Consider the following 22,824-nt stretch of genomic DNA (forward strand, 5'->3'; position numbering starts at 1 on the left):
CCCGCTGACTGAAAAATAACGTGTGCGTGTATTCCGGGGTGCGCGGGAACTTTCACACGCGATTCGGCAGGGTACGTGGATTTCAGGGGTGCGCTGGAAGTTCCACACGCGATTTGGCCGGGTACGTGCGCGGGAATTTCCACACGCGATTTGGCTGGGTACGTGGATCTCAGGGGTGCGCGGGAAGTCTCACACGCGATTTGGCAGGGTACGTGGATTTCAGGGGTGCGCGGGAAGTTACACACGCGATTTGGCCGGGTACGTGCGCAGGAATTTCCACACGCGACTTGGCTGGGTACGTGGATCTCAGGGGTGCGCGGGAAGTCTCACAAGCGATTTGGCAGGGTACGTGGATTTCAGGGGTACGCGGGAAGTTCCACACGCGATTTGGCCGGGTACGTGCGCAGGAATTTCCACACGCGATTTGGCTGGGTACGTGGATCTCAGGGCTGCGCGGGAAGTCCCACACGTGATTTGGCAGGGTACGTGGTTTTCAGGGGTGCGCGGGAAGTTCCACACGCGATTTGGCCGGGTACGTGCGCGGGAATTTCCACACGCGATTTGGCTGGGTACGTGGATCTCAGGGGTGCGCGAGAAGTCTCACACACGATTTGGAAGGGTACGTGGATTTCAGGGGTGCGCGGGAAGTTCCACACGCGATTTGGCCGGGTACGTGCGCGGGAATTTCCATACGCGACTTGGCTGGGTACGTGGATCTCAGGGGTGCGCGGGAAGTTTCACACGCGATTTGGCATGGTACGTGGATTTCAGGGGTGCGCGGGAAGTCCCACACGCGATTTGGCCGGGTACGTGCGCGGGAATTTCCACACGCGATTTGGCTGGGTACGTGTATTTCAGGGGTACGCAGGAAATTCTACACGCGATTTGGCTGTGTGCTCCCAGGTATTCCCTGTACACCCTCCACGGCCCCTGCAGGCAGCCGACACCACAGGAGACTACCATGCACACCTGCTCATGTCACCCAGCACCCCCACCCCCCAGCAGTGTGGGGCACCCTCCACCAGGCCCCCACTCATGTCCCCTATCACCCCCACCCCCAGCATCCAGGGGCACCCTCCACCAGGCCCCCACTCATGGCCCCCTGCACCCCCACCCCCCAGCAGTGCAGGGCACCCTCCACCAGGCCCCCACTCATGTCCAACTCATGTCCCCCTGCACCCCCAGCATCCAGGGGCACCCTCCACCAGGCCCCCACTCATGTCCAACTCATGTCTCCCACCACCCCCACCCCCCAGCAGTGCAGGGCACCCTCCACCAGGCCCCCACTCATGTCCAACTCATGTCCACCTGCACCCCCACCCCCCAGCATGAAGGGGCACCCTCCACCAGGCCCCCACTCATGTCCAACTCATGTCTCACACCACCCCCACCCCCCAGCAGTGTGGGGCACCCTCCACCAGGCCCCCACTCATGTCCCCTATCACCCCACCCCCCAGCATCCAGGGGCACCCTCCACCAGGCCCCCACTCATGTCCCCCTGCACCCCCACCCCCCAGCATCCAGGGGCACCCTCCACCAGGCCCCCACTCATGTCCAACTCATGTCTCCCACCACCCCCACCCCCCAGCAGTGCAGGGGCACCCTCCACCAGGCCCCCACTCATGTCCAACTCATGTCTCCCACCACCCCCACCCCCCAGCAGTGCAGGGCACCCTCCACCAGGCCCCCACTCATGTCCAACTCATGTCCCCCTGCACCCCCACCCCCCAGCATCCGGGGCACCCTCCACCAGGCCCCCACTCATGTCCCCTATCACCCCCACCCCCCAGCATCCAGGGGCACCCTCCACCAGGCCCCCACTCATGTCCCCCTGCACCCTCACCCCCCAGCATCCAGGGGCACCCTCCACCAGGCCCCCACTCATGTCCAACTCATGTCTCCCACCACCCCCACCCCCCAGCAGTGCAGGGGCACCCTCCACCAGGCCCCCACTCATGTCCCCCTGCACCCCCACCCCCCAGCAGTGCAGGGGCACCCTCCACCAAGCCCCCACTCATGTCCAACTCATGTCTCCCACCACCCCCACCCCCCAGCAGTGTGGGGCACCCTCCACCAGGCCCCCACTCATGTCCCCTATCACCCCCACCCCCCAGCATCCAGGGGCACCCTCCAACAGGCCCCCACTCATGTCCAACACATGTCTCCCACCACCCCCACCCCCCAGCAGTGCAGGGGCACCCTCCACCAGGCCCCCACTCATGTCCCCCTGCACCCCACCCCCCAGCAGTGCAGGGGAACCCTCCACCAGGCCCCCACTCATGTCCAACTCATGTCTCCGACCACCCCCACCCCCCAGCAGTGTGGGGCACCCTCCACCAGGCCCCCACTCATGTCCCCTATCACCCCCACCCCCCAGCATCCAGGGGCACCCTCCACCAGGCCCCCACTCATGGCCCCCTGCACCCCCACCCCCCAGCAGTGCAGGGCACCCTCCACCAGGCCCCCACTCATGTCCAACTCATGTCCCTCTGCACCCCCAGCATCCAGGGGCACCCTCCACCAGGCCCCCACTCATGTCCAACTCATGTCTCCCACCACCCCCACCCCCCAGCAGTGCAGGGCACCCTCCACCAGGCCCCCACTCATGTCCAACTCATGTCCACCTGCACCCCCACCCCCCAGCATGAAGGGGCACCCTCCACCAGGCCCCCACTCATGTCCAACTCATGTCTCACACCACCCCCACCCCCCAGCAGTGTGGGGCACCCTCCACCAGGCCCCCACTCATGTCCCCTATCACCCCACCCCCCAGCATCCAGGGGCACCCTCCACCAGGCCCCCACTCATGTCCCCCTGCACCCCCACCCCCCAGCATCCAGGGGCACCCTCCACCAGGCCCCCACTCATGTCCAACTCATGTCTCCCACCACCCCCACCCCCCAGCAGTGCAGGGGCACCCTCCACCAGGCCCCCACTCATGTCCAACTCATGTCTCCCACCACCCCCACCCCCCAGCAGTGCAGGGCACCCTCCACCAGGCCCCCACTCATGTCCAACTCATGTCCCCCTGCACCCCCACCCCCCAGCATCCGGGGCACCCTCCACCAGGCCCCCACTCATGTCCCCTATCACCCCCACCCCCCAGCATCCAGGGGCACCCTCCACCAGGCCCCCACTCATGTCCCCCTGCACCCTCACCCCCCAGCATCCAGGGGCACCCTCCACCAGGCCCCCACTCATGTCCAACTCATGTCTCCCACCACCCCCACCCCCCAGCAGTGCAGGGGCACCCTCCACCAGGCCCCCACTCATGTCCCCCTGCACCCCCACCCCCCAGCAGTGCAGGGGCACCCTCCACCAAGCCCCCACTCATGTCCAACTCATGTCTCCCACCACCCCCACCCCCCAGCAGTGTGGGGCACCCTCCACCAGGCCCCCACTCATGTCCCCTATCACCCCCACCCCCCAGCATCCAGGGGCACCCTCCAACAGGCCCCCACTCATGTCCAACTCATGTCTCCCACCACCCCCACCCCCCAGCAGTGCAGGGGCACCCTCCACCAGGCCCCCACTCATGTCCCCCTGCACCCCACCCCCCAGCAGTGCAGGGGAACCCTCCACCAGGCCCCCACTCATGTCCAACTCATGTCTCCGACCACCCCCACCCCCCAGCAGTGTGGGGCACCCTCCACCAGGCCCCCACTCATGTCCCCTATCACCCCCACCCCCCAGCATCCAGGGGCACCCTCCACCAGGCCCCCACTCATGTCCCCTATCACCCCCACCCCCCAGCATCCAGGGGCACCCTCCACCAGGCCCCCACTCATATACAACTCATGTCTCCCACCACCCCCACCCCCCAGCAGTGTGGGGCACCCTCCACCAGGCCCCCACTCATGTCCCCTATCACCCCCACCCCCCAGCATCCAGGGGCACCCTCCACCAGGCCCCCACTCATGTCCAACTCATGTCTCCCACCACCCCCACCCCCCAGCAGTGCAGGGGCACCCTCCACCAGGCCCCCACTCATGTCCCCCTGCACCCCCACCCCCCAGCAGTGCAGGGGCACCCTCCAACAGGCCCCCTACTCATGTCCAACTCATGTCTCCCACCACCCCCACCCCCCAGCAGTGTGGGGCACCCTCCACCAGGCCCCCACTCATGTCCCCCTGCACCCCCACCCCGCAGCAGTTCAGGGCACCCTCCACCAGGCCCCCACTCATGTCCAACTCATGTCCCCCTGCACCCCCACCCCCCAGCATCCAGGGGCACCCTCCACCAGGCCCCCACTCATGTCCAACTCATGTCTCCCACCACCCCCACCCCCCAGCAGTGCAGGACACCCTCCACCAGGCCCCCACTCATGTCCAACTCATGTCTCCCACCACCCCCACCCCCCAGCAGTGCAGGGGCACCCTCCACCAGGCCCCCACTCATGTCCAACTCATGTCTCCCACCACCCCCACCCCCAGCAGTGCAGGGCACCCTCCACCAGGCCCCCACTCATGTCCAACTCATGTCCCCCTGCACCCCCACCCCCCAGCATCCAGGGGCACCCTCCACCAGGCCCCCACTCATGTCCAACTCATGTCTCCCACCACCCCCACCCCCCAGCAGTGTGGGGCACCCTCCACCAGGCCCCCACTCATGTCCCCTATCACCCCCACCCCCCAGCATCCAGGGGCACCCTCCACCAGGCCCCCACTCATGTCCCCCTGCACCCCCACCCCCCAGCATCCAGGGGCACCCTCCACCAGGCCCCCACTCATGTCCAACTCATGTCTCCCACCACCCCCACCCACCAGCAGTGCAGGGCACCCTCCACCAGGCCCCCACTCATGTCCAACTCATGTCCCCCTGCACCCCCACCCCCCAGCATCCAGGGGCACCCTCCACCAGGCCCCCACTCATGTCCCCCTGCACCCAGGTCCTCACAATCCCCAATCATGTGCTTTATGGTCAGCCTCCACAGCCAAAAGGCCCTACCAAGTAACCCATTCACCCACATGGAAATTACATGTTACACCCCCAATGTTCATAAAGCAAATGAACCCATGTCCGTCACACACAATGGTTGCAATTGAATGGGAAAACACCCAACATGACATGCATGAAACCAATGAGATGATACCACACAGTGAAGTATGAAAACAAAATTGTATTAAAAAAAATTGAATGCAAATGAAATGAAACAAACTACAATGGCAATGAAAAAAAGATAAGCTGCATGTCCGTCCAAATAAATCAAAACTACAAATCCAAATCCCAAAAAATGTTGTCCAAAAGTCACATTAAAAACAAAATCAATCCGAGAGAGAAAAATAAATGCAAAGACCATTGCTCCATGGTGAATAAATAAAAAATTAAAAAATAAAACAATCCAATGAAGAACTATGTACAAAACATCCAAGGGTCCATGAGCCAAACTAAACAAAGGAAACCTACAAAAAACCCTAACTAAAATGCAACTATATACAAAAAGTGGAGCAGTGTCCGTTGACTCCAAATCATAAGAAGAAACAAAGGAAACCTAAAACTAAAGAACTATATACAAAGGCGGCGGGCAAGTCCAGCGGCTCACTCCGTGGTGTTCCGGGCCAGGGCATCATCAAACTCCTCGTCTATGTCCCGGAGGCGGTCCTGTTCCATGGCCCCGAGGGTCCGCAGGGACGACGCCATCTGCTCCTCCAACCCCCTGCGGATTGCCTCGAGGTCCGCCCTGACCATCGTGAGCCGCGCCTCTTCCGCCCGCCGCCGCTCCGCACCTATCTGCTGGCCCAACCGCAGCCACACGGAAGACACTTCCCGTCCTGGGTCCTCCTGCCCTCCGGCTGATGCCTGCCCCTCCGATGTTGATGGCCCCGAGCCATGATGCCTCCCACGTTGACTCTGCTGCTGCCTCCGACGCAACTGCCTCTGCCAGCACGACGGCATCCAGGCTGATGGAATCCACCGACGCCGTCGTGCACGCGCCCTGCCTGATGATGCCGGCACATCCTCCATCTGCTGGGGTACAGTTGCTGTGGTGTCCACCCCTGCTGGACCTCCGACTCCCGACTGTGGCAGGGATAGGATCCCCACCGAGCTGGCTGCATTGGTCAGGGCAGGTCCACAGGGGGCCCTGGTGGCATCTGGGCTGGAAGACGGCAAGGAGAACGACCGGCGTATAGCCTCCACAGAGGAGGAGAGGGCCGCCAGATTGGCCGACACATGCAGGAAACCCCCGAACATGGAAGATCCCAATTGGGCCTCGTCGGCACGGTGCTCTTCGTGATGACATGCATGCTCCTCCCGGGAAGCACGAACGTCATCACGAATTGCACCCGCACGCATCGCGACCCCAATCAGGACCTTCTCCATACGGCCACGGGTCCCCTCGTCCACAGGTGGAGGGGAGTGAGTCAGGTGACATGGACATCCCCTCTACCTGCGGACGGGCCTGGGACGGGGCATCCCTGCTGGTGCATGGTGGTGCACTCACAGGGTCAGGGACAGCGACATGCACAGGCCCCTCCACGGTGACCTGTGCTGCCTCCTGCCCCTGCCCCTGGACTGCACCACTTGCACCAGCAGGGATGCCCCCACCAGGCCCCTTGTGTGCCTCAGTGGCGGCCTCCTCCTCCTCTGTGGAAACCACCAACCTGGATGGCTCCTCACCGTCTTCCGCCGTAGCAGGCCCCTGTGGGGGCTCACCCACCCCTTCCGCTGCAGCCGTGGGTGCATCCCCGCCGCCTTGCTCCACAGCGCCGTCTCCGCCCTCTTCTTCACTAGCCGCTGCGTAGAGGGAGACATAGAACACAAGCATCAGGGTACTGTACAATGGTCCCCTAGACAGGAAGCAATAGCAGATGAGTACCACTGTCAAAGTACACTTCCATCATGTCCCTCCACAACACATGGGTCAGTCCAGGCAAAACACACACAGTAACAGGCATGGTGCATGCCATGGACATTTCCATACATGTCCAATGGACTCTTGAAACATACAATGATATGGAACTCACATGCATCATGGGTCATGCCTATCACATGCACACACTTCACCTCAGTCACATCCATCTGGCCTCATACGCCCCAAACACAGCAGATACAAGGATAACTAGGCTGCATCAGTGAATCTGTGCATTGTCACACACATGTGTCATGCATCCATGGCATTCACAAGTAACAGACACGCAGGTCAGGCACACAGACATGGCTACCATATATGTACCTGGCATCAGCACCCATCCCTCACCCCCACCCATGTCCAGGAACAGAGACTGGCATGCTCTCATGTGTAAAATCTGCATAGGGCTCCCCATGTCGCATTTAAACACATGCAACAACCATGTGGTTCACACATCACTGGTCGCACATGCATTACCATGATGTCCCTGCACACATACATGCATACATGGCCTATGTCACACATACAGGCAAGTATCAGACAACCAGCACACCGCAACATGCCCTGTCTCACACAGCAATGCTTGGCCACTTACCGCTCAACTCCAGACGGGTCTCCCTCTCAAGGATCTGGGCGTGGAGCGCTGGGCGTACGCGTTCCAGGACCCTCATCTGGATGGAACTCATGCGGCCCCGGCCCCCTGTAACGCTCACCTGATTCCCGCAGAGGCGCCGGTCTTGACTGGGTGAATGCCGTATCTTCAAAGGTGATGTGTAACACACGGTTGGCTCTTTGGGCTGGACCTCTGTGCACTGTATGTCTGACTCGAAGAGTAAGATGTCTGCAGATAGAAAATATGGGATTAATGAACTGGGGTTATTGGGTGCCTCTCTCCTCTTCCCTTTCTCTTCTCCTGTAGAACCCCAAAGGTTAACGCCCTCACCTTAGGTAAGTGAACGCCGAGCTCTCCATCTGCCTCGGGGCAGGGTGCCGTAACCAGTTCCTTCACTGGATAAGGGTGCAGGCCTCTTGACCTCAGAGGACTGCTGTCCGTCGTTAACTGCACAAACGGTAAGTTCTGGGCGCTTCAAATGTCTTAAAAGTCTTTTGTAATGATATCTCTTGTTTTGCAGAGTTCCGGCGATGGCGGATGGCGGGCTGATGAGAGTTGAGGATCGAACCCGCGTGAGGAATAGAAGCGCCTGGAAGCACGTAGGTAAGCGCTTGTAGCCTGCTTCACGATGCGCACTAACTGTCCCTTTTATCTTGCAGGTACAAGTTCAGAGCTTTAGAGAAGCTGAAGGGTGCTGGAATACCCACTGGATTCGGCGTGGTAAGGAGTAATGGCACGTGAGTAATAAAGTTGCCCAATGTCTTTAAACGCACCTTCTTTTGTCTTTCAGATGCGGGATGCAGCGCCGAAGGCCTCCGGAGCGTGCGAAGAGCTGGTAAGCTTTTGTCTTTCAGATGCCGGAATGCAGTGCGAAGACCTCCGGAACATGCGAAGAGTAGGTAAGCCTTTGTCTTTCAGATGCCGGAATGCAGCGCGAGGCGTTGGTGACAGCCGATGGACCAGGTAAGAGATGCGCTGCCACTGAAGACCGTAGTGCTAACCTGTTCTTTCTTTGTCTTTACAGGTGCTGCTGAAGACTGGATTCCAGGATGGTAAGCCTTTGTTTCCTTAGGCCCAGGATCAGAAGCAGAAGACACGATGAGCGTTCTGCTGCAGAGAATGCAGAATAACGCAAAGCAAGATTCATCCATCGGGTGTGGTTTAAATAGCCTCCTGTAGTGCTTAGATGTCTCCTTCCACAGCCACGCCTAGGTAAGAAAAGAGTTCCTGCTTTCCAGAAGAGTTCCAGTGTTCTGAACCTAGGGAGTGGCTCCTGCCCCACCCAACAGGAAAAGTAGTCCCAAACAGAAGAGGATCAGGGGTTCAACTGGCAGGTAAGTAAGCAGCATGGTCTGCTGCAGGTAAGTCCACCCAAGCATTATGAGCCCGGCGCTTCCAGCGCTGGGACTGGGCATCTTTATGAGCCTGGTGCAATTGGGACTGGCTGGCACTCGGAACCGGGGTTATGGGTCTGCTTCCAAGGGAGTCGGGCAAGTCCTGATCTTTTGGAAGCAGAGATCATGACACCCCCCTCCACGAGGCGCCGGGCCTTCACGAGGGTCCTGGACCTCAAGTCCTCCCAGCGCTTCTTGATCTTCTGGACGTCGCGGGTTGCCACCCCCTCCGCGTTGATGGCAACCACACAGTCGGCCCAGATCCTCTCCCGTCCTTCCTTGCTGGCGCGGGACGATCCAAAGAGGGCATCATACTGCCCCAGGACATGCTCCACCAGGACACCAACTTCGGTGGCAGTGAAGCTGGTGCCCCTCTGCCCCTCTGGCCTGGGGTTGCCACTGGTGCCAGATGTCGAAGTGCCCGACATGGCAACCCCAGAGGCAGGAGTGGGTGGGCAACTGGGTCCTGGGGCTGGGCTGTGGAGCGATGTTATCCCAGTCGGGAGCCTTCTGTTCCAGCAGGGGTGGACACAGCAACTGGACCCCTGCAGATGGCTGATGTGCAGGCACCAAATGGCAGGGCACGGTGGCAGCAGGCAGGCAGGCAGGCAGCAGCAGATGGCACGTGGGAGGCTGCTCGGGGCACTGGGGGGCAGTAATTCGGCCTTCTGGGCAGGGGCGTGGTCTTCCGTGTGTTTTCGCGTGGCCAGCTTGATACGGAGTGATTTGGCACGTGAAAATCCTGCACGTCAGCGTGAAATTCGAGGAAAGGCCCTTAGCACGTAAGCGCGTCAGCACGCATACGCGATTCTATTGGACCAAAGGCCCTCAGCGCGTAAGAGCGTCTGTGACGTGACCCACACGGGTGTTTCCCTCATAGCACGTGATGACGGAGCACACGTGGAAAGACTGCACGTCAGAGTGTCATCGCGTGTAATTGGACAAAAGTGCGCGTACACGCGATTGGCCTATGTACGTGTATTTCAGGGGTGCGCGGGCACTTACACACGCGAGTACATCAGCGCACGTGTATTCCGGGGTGCGCGGGAATTTCCACACGCTATTGGCCTGGGTACTGGATTTCAGGGGTGCGCGGGAAGTTTCACACGCGAGTACATCGGCGCACGTGTATTCCGGGGTGCGCGGGAATTTCCACACGCTATTGGCCTGGGTACTGGTTTTCAGGGGTGCGCGGGAAGTTTCACACGCTCGCCTACAACACGCGCAAAGAAACACGTACGCCAGTAGGAAGCAGGCATACGTCGACCCGCGACGCATAAATTTGCGCGCAAAAAACGAACAAGCTCAGACGCCAGGATGAATATACCGTTCCTAGCAGCAGTGGCCGTGGGCTACCAAAGGAGGAGGAGGAGGATAGTCAGGGCCAGAATATTCACACCCAGAACCAGCCTTTTCGGGATGCCTGATGACCAGGTGTATGGGAGGTACAGGTTTCCACCACACATAATACTGGACCTGGTGAGTGAGTGGGAGGATGACCTCACATCACCCACCCTGTGCACCCAAGCACTCAGCCCCCTGGAGAAGGTCCTCAATGTACTGCACTTCTTAGCCACTGGATCATTTCAGCGGACAAGTGCCATAGTGGGTGGGGTGTCACAGGCCACGCAGTCACGCTGCCTACACCAGGTCTTGAACAAAATCACTGCACGCCCATCAGTCCGCAGGCACATATACCTGCCCAGAACACCTGCAGAAAGGCATGCTGCCGCCCTGGATTTTTACAGTGTGGCACGATTCCCCAAAGCGCTAGGTGCCATCGACTGCACCCATGTGGCTCTACGTCCCCCCAGGGCATCTGAGCACATCTATAGGAACCGCAAGCACTGGCATTCCATCAACGTGCAGGTAGTATGTAATGCCAAGGGAATCATCACCTCAGTATATGCCAACTATCCCGGGTCCACCCACGACAGCTTCATTTACCGAATGTCCACCCTAAGCCGGGACCTAGAAGCTGGGCCGCATGGCGATACACGGCTGCTTTGTGAGTATGAATGCCACTGCACATGCATGCATGTCAGATACTGAGCAAGGACACAACCCCACCAATGATACCCATCACCACCTCCACAGGGGACAGTGCCTACCCTCTCAGCCCCCACATGATGACGCCAATTTGGAACCCCACCACGCCACCCGAGGTAATATATAACACAGCCCACATTGCAACCCGGGGCATAGTGGAGCACACATTCGGAGTGCTTAAGTCACGCTTTCGCTCCCTTGACCGTTCTGGTGGGCACTTGTTATACGCTCCCCCAGTAGTGTGCAGGATCATAGTGGCAGCATGTATCCTGCACAACGTTGCAACACGCCGGGGCCTGGCCGTGGACATGGTGGTGCCCCCACATCCCCAACCACATGCACGCCCGCTGCGAATGGGAGGGGAAAGGGCACGGGGGGAGGGAGCCCGTACACAGCTAGTGGCTAATTACTTCACATAGAAATCACACCCCTGAGGAGTGCACACTGCCCTGGCACATACCATCTGACAATCAATGATGACTCAACCTGACACTGATCCTGAATGTCTGGAGAATCAACCGTCAAAACCATATCAGCCTGAGATTGTTCACCTGGAAGTGTTACAATGTGTGCATCCCTACCTACACAGACACCACCAATGCAGTTTCGTGAAAAAACACATTCATGCAGCTAAAATGAATACCCACTTGCAAAATGCAACATGAGGACAGTGCCATGTCACCCAACCCATCCCCAGCACCGCCACACGACACACCGTGCCATGTCATGCTATGTGCAGGTAAACAAAGTAATCCCCACAACATGACACAAGTGTCACAATGTACAGTGTCCCTAATTGAAACTCGCGACACCTGAAATGCTCACAGTAATGCAGGACCAACAACACACTTGAGCAGGTATTTAGCAATAACACTTATCAGCTACTGACCCTCAAAACTACCATTAACATGACATTACGAATGTAAGGAATTAGTAGTCTCACCACCTGGAAATGCCTGCACTTCCACCACTTCCAACTGTACAGTGTTGCCGCCATGTAGAGTTGTAGGTGCACTGCTGCCAACATGGACCCCATCTCCAAAGTAGAGGGCCTTGTGTAGACATGAGGAAAGGACCTGCAAATTAGGAGGTAGACACGGATGATGAGTTACACATCAATGCAACATGCAGTGTACAACACAACAGCAATATGCACTAGGAATGTATACACAGTATTGACTAGACTACCCACACATGTAGTGGGAGTCCAATGTCACCATGTCCGTCAATGTCACTTGGGCACACCCTTTGCAAGCCCATGGAAACGGGAAGCAGGAGGGGTGTGTGTGAGAAAAACCCAAGCATCTGAACCAAATACATGACAAGCCTGCATGTGCCCAGCCACAATGCAGCGTATGCCCACGGGAGCCACACAAGGCAACACACTGTCCCAAAAAAAAAAAAAAAAAAAATCGAAAATGGCCATTAATGGGCCTGGGGGTGGTTGGGGAGGCCACCCAGGAGGTCCGAGGACAGGGTGCACACCAAAACCCACCTGTGTGGATCTTGCGAAAAAAAAACACCTCCATGGGCTCATGGCCCACACGGCTACCCTATTGTGGGAGTATCACTGCTGTCGCTATTATCACCCTGTGCAGCTGCATCCGGAGGTGGTGGCGCTATGGGAGGCAGCCCACGCAAGGCCCTAGTCTGTTCCTCCATGGCTGCAAGCATGCGGGTGTGGTAGGTCTCGTTCTGGAGGATGAGTGTGCGGAGGTCCCCATGCAACAACTCACGGGATGCCCGGACCTCCGCCCTAGTTGCCTGCATCTCAGCTGAGAGTGTACGGGTGAGATGCTCCAGCTGCTGTTCTGTCCTTTGGTTTGTTGAAGCCTCAAGCTCAACAAGAGTCGTCCTGAGGTGAAGGAGTTCCAGCCTCAGGGCTTCCCTGTGGCCCTGGGACTCTATGGAGATGGCTTCCTGCAGAGTTGCCAGTGCCGCCCGCCTGTCCCTGTTGGACGCCAACATGTCCTCCCTGTGTGACAGGCAGATGGAGTCGGTTGCCTGCTGTAGTCGCTCCATCAGCCTTTCGGGGGGGACAATGGAAGTGGCCACCCTATCCATGGCCTGAGCCATCATCTCTGATGATGCTGCCTGTTGGGTTGCCATACCGTAAATGGATTGCTCCCATGCGGTATTGCCAGGTGGCGTACAGCCACCACGTCGGCGGGCACTACACCTGTCTGGGGCAAGGCGAACTGCGCCTTGCTGTGCCGGCACTGCCTGAGGCTGCAGGACTGCATTCCCCCTCTGATCTGCTGGCCCAGGAACAGGATCAGATGTCGCGGAGTGTGACCCTGCATCCGTAACCACCAAAGGCGTAGCTGCCAACACTGACATCCCCATTGAGGGTTCTGACCCTGGTGCAGGTGGGTGGGACAGAACAGAATCCCTCCCAGGAACACTCACCTGCGACGGCACGTAGGTCTCATCATCCGAATCAACACCTGAGTACAGCTCTGGGGAGGTGCAGCCAGAGACACCCCTTGAGAGCACGACCTGCAGCAGTTGTGGGTTCTCACCCACCACCACACCACGTCCCTCACTGGTGGTCGGTCGGCCCTCGGACCCCTCCTGGGTCTGCACCATCTCCACAACCCCAGCAAGCAGTATCAGGTGCGTCTTGCCCTGCAAAGACATAAAAGCAAACAAATGGAAACAGGCATTAGCACCATGGCACACAATGAGGGCTGAGAAGCAACAGAACCAGTACTTGATTGACAAATGTCCCACATGACTAAAACCCTCCCATGCATGCACCCTCACTGCGTATGAAGGGTAGGCAAATGGCACACACTGATGACACCAAGATGGAAGATGAACACATTTTCTGCATGCTGCCTGGCAGTGGCATCACACTTTGGCCTGTGATTGCCAGGTGAAATACACATGCCATCACACAGATGGCATGTACCATTGCTATTGAGTGAAGATGGAGAGGAGGGCAGCACTTATTCATTCAGTCCAGTTCCCTCATGTAATAGCTTTTCTAATTCAAACAGGTCTGATTTTTCACCTGGAGCTGCCAGTCCAAAATGGTCCGATTACACAGGGACATGTCTAAACAAATGATATCCAGGTAACAAAGTCACTCCACTTTACCATAGCCATGTCAGACATGTGACTAGAGGACTGAGAAATGCCTAGTAAAAGTGGTGGAATGCAAACAATCTGCCTGAATGAACAGAGAAAAATAAGCAACAATGTTGTGGCAAGGTGACACTTCAAGGGCAACTGGCGTGCTGTTGGGCTAGATGTCTACTGTTGGCAGAAGGGATACTGCTATGGCCAAATGCTGCTGCGCAGAATGTATTGCATGAAGCACATGGGTGACCCAAACGACTCAGGTGCACACACCCTCACCTGGCACACACACAGAAACCCTCACACACACACCATGCACATGGATGACACACACATGCATGTGCACTCACCGGACAATGCCTCATAATCAGGCAGATCTCCCTCGCCTTGGATCTGTTCCTCCGTGACGTAGGTCCCAGCGACTGACTCATGTGGAGTGAGTTCCATGTCTTCTACTGGAGACCCACCTCCAGTCACTAGAGTTGCGGCATGACTTGAGGCCAGCTTATTCTTTGCCCTGCGCTTTAGGTCATTCCAGCGCTTATAGCAATCATTGGCTGTGCGCCTCACGATTCCAAGGGCACTTACGATGTCCGCAACGGTCTGCCAGTGTGCCTGGCGTTGTGCAGGTGTGGTCTTGGATCCTGCAACAATGACCATCTCGTTATCATATTCGGACACATACTCGACAAGTGCATTCAGTTCGGCATCCGTGAAGCTGGGCTTCCTCGACGGGCCGGACTGTGTAGCCGTGTCTGGGGCATCAGCCTGTGCCGGACGAGCACTCTTCCTCTTCCTCTTGGAAGGTGGTGGTGATCCTGAGTGTCCTACGCCGCTCTGGACACTAGGGGCAGGAGCCCTGGTGGACTCTGTATCAGGAGTGTGGGATTGCACACTCAGCATGGGAGTTGGTGCAGGCATTGGCTCAAGTGTAATGGTGTCAGGGGGAATGTCAGCAGGATGGACTAGGACCGACACTGTCCTGGCTGGGTGTGTGAGAGCTGGGGTGGATGGAGCCGCAGCTGCCCCTGCAGCCTCTCCACCCTGCCTACTTGGGGCAGCAGATGACCTTGCTGCCCCTGATCCACGTGGCCTGATGACATCAACGTGCACCAGCGCACGTGTCATAGGCCTGCTGACCTGGAAGTCAGCCATGGAGTCAGCCAGGTCTGGTGCCACAATGGGCTGGTCCAACAAGGGCTGAACATGGATGGTGTCAGCCACATCAGCCTCAACCAGGGGCAGCGGGGGGGGATTATGGGTGCCCTTGACTGGTCCTCCACACATGGGGGGACAGGGTCACCCTGCAAGTAACGACCACGTCCCCTACCGGATCCACCACGGCCACCACTTGTGGCTCGTCCACCTTTGCCACCCTTACGGATTCCTCGCCTCCCAACCATGGCACTGATGTTAATGTGCGTATGGGAGTGGCTGTAAACTATTGTCCTGGGCAATTGGGGGTCAAAGGGGTTGGGTACCAGATGGTAATTGTACCCTAGTGCTCTAGCAAGGCTGAATGTGACCCCTGGGGAAAGATGACGGGTCACGCAACGCACAGGAAGCCCAAAAAAGGGAGATGGCGTGCACGCAACCCCTCCTAGACCACGTGTGCGGAAAAAAAAACCTGCACTACGCTGTGGCTCCCAGTAACACAAGAATGAACGTATGCGTGTCACACGCAGCCTAGAATGACCTCTGAAGGGGTAGGCTACACACGGGGCAAGCACAGATGTTAGATACGTGCGTGGCTCACCGTCTGCCAGGAAAAAGAGTGTGAAAAAGAAGCACGTTTGCGCGTTGGCAACACCCCCGCCAAAAGAAGAATTGTATGCTGTCTGAGGAGACAGGACAACAGTAGAAGGGAACGCTGTTTGAGGGAACAGGCCCAGGAAAACCAGAAAAAGAGAAAAAAGAGAAAAAGCTGTCAGAGGTAACAGGGAGTACAAACTTGAAACGCCGTGAAGTAAATTGCATGTGAAACGACAAGAAGTACAGATTTCACCCACTCGCTCTCCACGAAAAGCACGTACAAGGAAATGGTGTTCTACACGTACCTTTTATGCAGGCCCACACGTCCAGCGTCACTTCCGCGTGTACGCGCTAGGGCCATTTCCACCAATTACACGCTTTGTCACTTCCGCGTGTAGGGCCATTTCCACCAATTACACGCTTTGTCACTTCCGCGTGTACGCGCTAAGGCCATTTCCACCAATTACACGCTTTGACACTCGGACGTGTCTTTAATTTTTTTAACACGCAACATTTCAAACGTGTGCCATATTCAACGTGCACGTGACTTCATAGACGCGCATACGCTGGTGGCCTTTGGGCCAATGAATGTGCAGACGTGTGCTGACGCGCTTATGCGCTAAGGGCCTTTCCTCGAATTACACGCAGACGTGCTGGATTTTCACGTGCAAAATCACTCCGTATCAAGCTGGCCACGCGTTCACACACGGAAGACCACGCTCCTGCCCAGAAGGCCGAATTACTGCCCCCCAGAGCCCTGAGCACGCTCCCACCTGCCATCTGCTGCTGCCTGACTGCCTGCTGCCCACGTGCCCTGCCATTTGCTGCCTGCACATCAGCCAGGGGTGCTGTTGCTGTGACCACCCCTGCTGGAACCGAAGACTCCCGACTGCTTTTCCATCGCCCCACAGCCCAGCCCCAGGACCCAGTTGCCCACCCACTCCTGCCTCTGGGGTTGCCATGTCGGGCACTGCAACATCTGGCACCAGTGGCAACCCCCGGCCAAGGAGGCAGAGGGGCACCAGCTTCACTGCCACCGAAGTTGGTGTCCTGGTGGAGCATGTCCTGGGGCAGTATGATGCCCTCTTCGGAAGGTTGCGCGCCGACAAGGAAGGACGGACTCGGATCTGGATGGACATCATGACTGCCATCAACGCGGAGGAGGTGGCAGTCCGCGACTACGAACGTGTCAGGAAGCGCTGGGAGGACTTCAGGTCCAGGACCCTCAACAAGGCCCGGCGCCTCCTGAAGGCAGCGGATGCTAAGGGGCGCCGGGGCCACTTGTCGGAAGATCAGATGAGGGTCCTGGAACGCATATCCCCAGCGCTCCACGTCCAGGTCCTTGAGAGGCAGACCCGTCTGGAGTCGAGCGGTAAGTGTACATGCATACTGATTGTAAGATGTGCGTGTGGTGTGCCAGGAGTGTGCAGGTTGAACATGTATTTTTATGTGGGCAAGTAGGGGGGGGGGTGTACAGGGCCGTGAGGGTGACACATGCGGGGGGTCTCATGTGTGACACATGGATGGTGCTTGTGTGTGTGGGCTTGCATGGCACAGGATGTGGAGGAATGATTGTCAGGTGTGACATGGATGTCGATCGGAACACTGCGACAGTTGGCGGAGGTGTACACATGCATGCAAGTTTGGTGGTGTGTGTGCATGTGTAGTGTACTCCCTATGTTGCATGTGATGTGTGGATGACCTTTGGCTGCTCATGCTGTTGTATGTGAATGGATGGTGCTGGCTGTTGCAATATGCCTGTGGTATGGCTCATGTGTGCAAGTTGAAATGACATGTGTGTTGGGGATTGTGATGCCATGTCTGAGGTTTACCAATGCCACTCATGTATGACTGTCATGTGTGTATGAGTCCATTGGACAGTGCCCTGATGCCTGTGTTTTCTTTCTCACTGTCTGCAGCGTCAACTGATGAAGAGGGCGGAGAAGGTGCTGTGGAGCACAGCGGCAGGGGTCGCACCACCAGCCGGAGACGCAAGGCCCGGATCCCCTCCCAGGTTCTGATCTCGTCGGGGAGTGAGGAGTCCGGTGCCGTGTCCCAGGCCGCAGCTGCTGAGGGGAGGTCCAAGAGGTGGAGGTTGGAGCTGGACTCCTCGGCAGCAGAAGGGGCAGCTGGGACCCCACAGGGCCCAACGGAGGAGGATGGCACGGAGTCATCCAGGTTGGTGGGGGGTTTGGAGGAGGAGGCCGTGCAAGCGACAGAGGCGGGGTCTGGAGGTGGGGATTCCACTGGTGCTAGTGGTGCAGTGCAGGATCTGGGACAGGAGGCAGCACAGGCCGCCGCGGAGGTGCCTGTGTGCAATCCTGTCCCTGCTCCTGTCACTGCATCATCTTGCACCAGCGGGGATGCCTACCTCCAGACCCGTTCTCAGGGAGGGGATTGGCTTACAACACCTGGCCTTCCTCTCCCTGCGGATGTGGCTATCCTGCACCAGGTTGAGCCTGTCCAGGGTGGGGTGGCGTTGCGTCAACGGGCCATGCGAGCTGACCTGCAGTCTTTTCATGATGAGTCTGCACGTCTTCTTGCATGGCTCGTTGACTGCGTTGACCCACTGGGACAGCTCACCAGGGCTGGATTCCTCCGTTTCCTGGACCTTGTTCCGATCCCCTCCTCCACGGAACCCCCTATGCCCCAGTCGTCCTCCATGCCATCTTCCCACCCATGTGTCACCTGGGTGCCCTGTGGAGCTGCCTCCGACCGTGCGGCCAGGCTGGTGGACAACAGATCCCTGCCACAGTCGGGAGTCGGACGTCCAGCAGGGGTGGCCACATCAACGACTGCACCCCAGCTGGAGGAGGATGTGCAGGCACCATCGGACAAGGCACATGGACAGCAGCAGCTGCAGCAGCAGGAGGCTGTAGGTGGGAGCCACGATAGCTCGGGGCCTTCAACATCGGAGGGGCAGGCATCGGCCGGAGGGCAGGAGGACCCTGGACGGGAAGTGTCTTCAGTGTGGCAGCGGTTGGGCCACGCCATAGATGCGGAGCGGCGGCGGGCGGAAGAGGCGCGGCTCACGATGGTCAGGGCAGAGAACTCCATGCGGAGGGCCCTGAGGCGGGCCGAGTGCCTCGAGGCAATCCGCAGGGAGTTGGAGGTGAACATGTCGGCGTCCCTGCCGACCCTCTGGGCCATGGAACAGGACCGCCTCCGGGACATAGACGAGGAGTTTGATGATGCCCTGGCCCGGAACACCACTAAGTGAGCCGCTGGACTGGCCCGCCGCCATTGTATATAGTTATTTAGTGATAGGTTTCCTTTACAGTTTATTTTTATTTGGAGTCGACGGACACTGCTCCACCTTTTGTATATAGTTCCATTTTAGATAGGTTTTTTGGTAGGTTTCATTTCTTCTGTTGGGATGATGGACCCTGAATACTTTGTGCATAGTTGGACTTTGGATTTAGACATTTTTTTTACTATGAATATTTTTTCCCATGGAGCAATGTTTTTCTATTTCTTTTTTCCCTTCATTTCCTTTTTATGGACTTGAACTTTGGAAGACATTTTCTTGGATTATCATTTATTGATTTTAATTTGAAAAGGGACAGCCAGCTTAATTTTTTTTTTTTTTTACTTGTGTATTTTGTTTAATTTTGATTGCCATTACTGTTGTTATTAATACATTATTTGGATTTTTTCATTCTTCAATGTGTGGTTTCATCTCATTGTTTTCATGCATGTCATGATATGGGTTTTCAGGTTCACTTGCAACCATTGTGTGTGTGTGAGACACATGTGTTGATTTACATTGTTTCCATTGGAGTAGTATCATGGGTGCATGTAATACTTGGTTGTGTCTTTGGGCTGTGGTGGCTGGCCATGAGGCCCATGTTTGAGGATTGTCAGGGCCTGTGGGCAGGGGGACATGAGTGGGGGCCTGGTGGAGGCTGCCCATGGTGGCTGGGGGGTGGGTGGGAGACATGAGTGGGGGGCTGGTGGGGGCTGCCCATGGTGGCTGGGGGGTGGGGGTGATAGGGGACATGAGTGGGGGCCTGGTGGAGGCTGCACATGGTGGCTGGGGGGTGGGGGTGGTGGGAGACATGAGTGGGGGCCTGGTGGAGGCTGCCCATGGTGGCTGGGGGGTGGGGGTGATAGGGGACATGAGTGGGGGCCTGGTGGGGGCTGCCCATGGTGGCTGGGGGATGGAGGTGATAGGGGACATGAGTGGGGGCCTGGTGGAGGCTGCCCATGGTGGCTGGGGGGTGGGGGTGGGTGGGAGACATGAGTGGGGGCCTGGTGGGGGCTGCCCATGGTGGCTGGGGGATGGGAGTGATAGGGGACATGAGTGGGGGCCTGGTGGAGGCTGCCCATGGTGGCTGGGGGGTGGGGGTGGTGGGAGACATGAGTGGGGGCCTGGTGGAGGCTGCCCCTGCACTGCTGGGGGGTGGGGGTGATAGAGGACATGAGTGGGGGCCTGGTGGGGGATGCCCATGGTGGCTGGGGGGTGGGGGGGTGGTAGACATGGGTGGGAGCTGCCCATGGTGGCTGCGGGGGGTGGGTGGGAGACATGAGTGGGGGCCTGTTGGAGGGTGCCCCACAATGCTGGGGGTGTGGGGGGTGGGAGACATGAGCAGGTGTGCATGGTAGTCCTCTGTTTTGTGGGCTGCCTGCAGGGGCCGTGGAGGGTGTACAGGGAACACCTGTGAGGACCCACCCAGCCTAATCGCGTGTGATTATTCCCGCGCATCCCTGTAATACACGTACCCAGCCAAATCGCGTGTGACAATTCCCGCGTACCCCTGTAATACAGTACCCTGGCTAATCGCGTGTAAAACTTCACGCGTACCCCTGTCATACACGTACCCAGCCAAATCGCGTGTGATAATTCCCGCGTACCCCTGTAATACACGTACCCTGGCTAATCGTGTGTTAAACTTCACGCGTACCCCTGTCATACACGTACCCTGGCTAATCGCATGTAAAACTTCCCGCGTACCCCTGATATGAACGTTATCCGCTTTGCCTTCCTTGTTTGGCAACCCTGTAAACTGGTCCAGGGTTAGCGCAGCCCTTTGCGATGATTTAGCGATTTTGATGGCTTTTCCTTGCGCGAGGGCGTTCTTGGGGGCGTTACTGGCGCTGCTGCTGGGTCGCTGCGATACTCTGCGCCACGGCTGGTTTGGGAGCCTAAAATCCATGAATACGCTGTGCGCGGAAATCGGTTTTGGCGCACGCGCCTGGCGCAGACAATCGCACGCGGACACTCTGCGCCAGCCGCTTGCGACACTTTTCTGCGAAATTCTATGAATTACCCTGTAAGTATTTAAACAACATTGTATTTGATGTATGTCCGTGGATCAGACTTGTTGGCGCAAGTAATCCTCAATCTACAGGTCAAATGTAGGACAAGGTCTCATTACATGACCCAAACATTTAGCCTACGGGCAGTTTAGACATTAACCTATGTGAAGGTCAGGAGGGTTAGGTTACAAGCAGGAGAACACTGTCCACCATTTTAGAATACAGAGTGAATTTGAGATGGAAATCAAAATGGCGGATGGACCTCAAATGGCGGCTAAGTCGATCTAAGGTCAGAACTTTGCAACGCGGATTTCTTCGCAGAGCGACTGGGCTTAGGCCAATATATACAATAAAGGAGGCACAATATGATATCCCGTTTAACAAACCCTCCTTTTGGCCTAAGCCAAGCGCTAAACTATTTCTAGTCACTTTACGAGTAACTCCACGTCTCAATGTCCATACATCCTGAATCACTATGGGAGATATCAATTGCCATGAGGTCAGATACTGAGATTTCTTTCAGCACAAATTCATTAGAGATTTTCACTGGGGTGTATACCTTGTGCCCTAATGTACCCATCGCTTGTGCACAACATCCTCCTAACATCGGACACATACCAGGAAGACATTGTATACAGCAGCAAAGAAACAACAGAATACCTAAAATGATCAGCAAGACCAAAAGTAGCTTCCATCCCAAAGATTGTAGGAGGTCCCAGAACCAAGCACTAAGATCCCAGTTTCCCTCGGGAACATGCACCTCTGAACTGAGAACATGCAGATTTTGAATCGCCCTAAAGATAGTTGGGGAGTAATCTGGTACGAAAAAGCAACAAGCGGACTCCACTAATTTACATACCCCACCACGTTCAGCCAGGATGACATCTAATGCCATCCGGTTCTGAAGTGCCACTAACCTTATTGCTTTCTGTTCTAATGTCATATTATAGAGTATGTCAGTGGTCCGTTTGATAGTCCTCTCCAGTACTCTTGCTAGTCTCCTGATATCTTCTGAGTTCAGTATTTGCCCCCAAAATGGCACAAAGTATTTAGCTACATCGCCCAGAACTTGTGCTGAAGTATCGCCATTCTCATCCCGCCGTGGACGAGCCTTTGAAATCTCTTCAGTGCTAGCGATGAATACCCCAGGTAACAGAATCCCTAAATCACAAGTTCCCTGCCAATCCCTGGGTAACCATGTAAATGCTACATTACCGCAAACAAAGTAGACAGGTTTGCCTACATACAAAGGTCTGTCCTCCCTAGTCAAATTCGCAACGTTGGCGCAACCCTTAAAATCACCCATTGACTGAGTACCATTCCTTTGTATGCAGAAAGAAACTAAATCAGGGCTGTGGTTGACAGTATAAAAAGGTGGCGTGCATCCCTATTGACTATAGGAGCCATCTTAAAAGAGATCAAGGATTGAAAAGGACGGGACAGTCTGTCAGATGGCCTAATAGAAGCAACATTTGGCTTGCTCCTATTCGCAAAGAGTGAACATCCCAGGGGCGTTAGAACACGTTTTTCAAAATCATTTAAATTAGTCCCATCGAAGTTCCCTGAGATGCTATTGTTCCATCGGCCAAAGAATAGTGCTGTAAGAGAAGCATAGCAAGCAGTTGTCAAAGGTAAAGTATGAATATACCAACCCAGCCCCTTTTCCCCATGTTGCGGTAAGTGCGAACAGACCCAACAATTGGATCTACTAAAAATGGCATGTGTAGCATTCATAATGAGTAATAGAGTGTTGTTGTGGTAACTCTGTCTGTGCTGAGAGTCTCTAGGAGATAAGGTATGCAGATGCACAAATGGAGTAGAAA

The sequence above is a fragment of the Ambystoma mexicanum genome, chromosome 6q, assembly GCF_040938575.1.
Source record: "Ambystoma mexicanum isolate Mex_15411 chromosome 6q, UKY_AmexF1_1, whole genome shotgun sequence".
NCBI classification, from domain to species: domain Eukaryota; kingdom Metazoa; phylum Chordata; class Amphibia; order Caudata; family Ambystomatidae; genus Ambystoma; species Ambystoma mexicanum.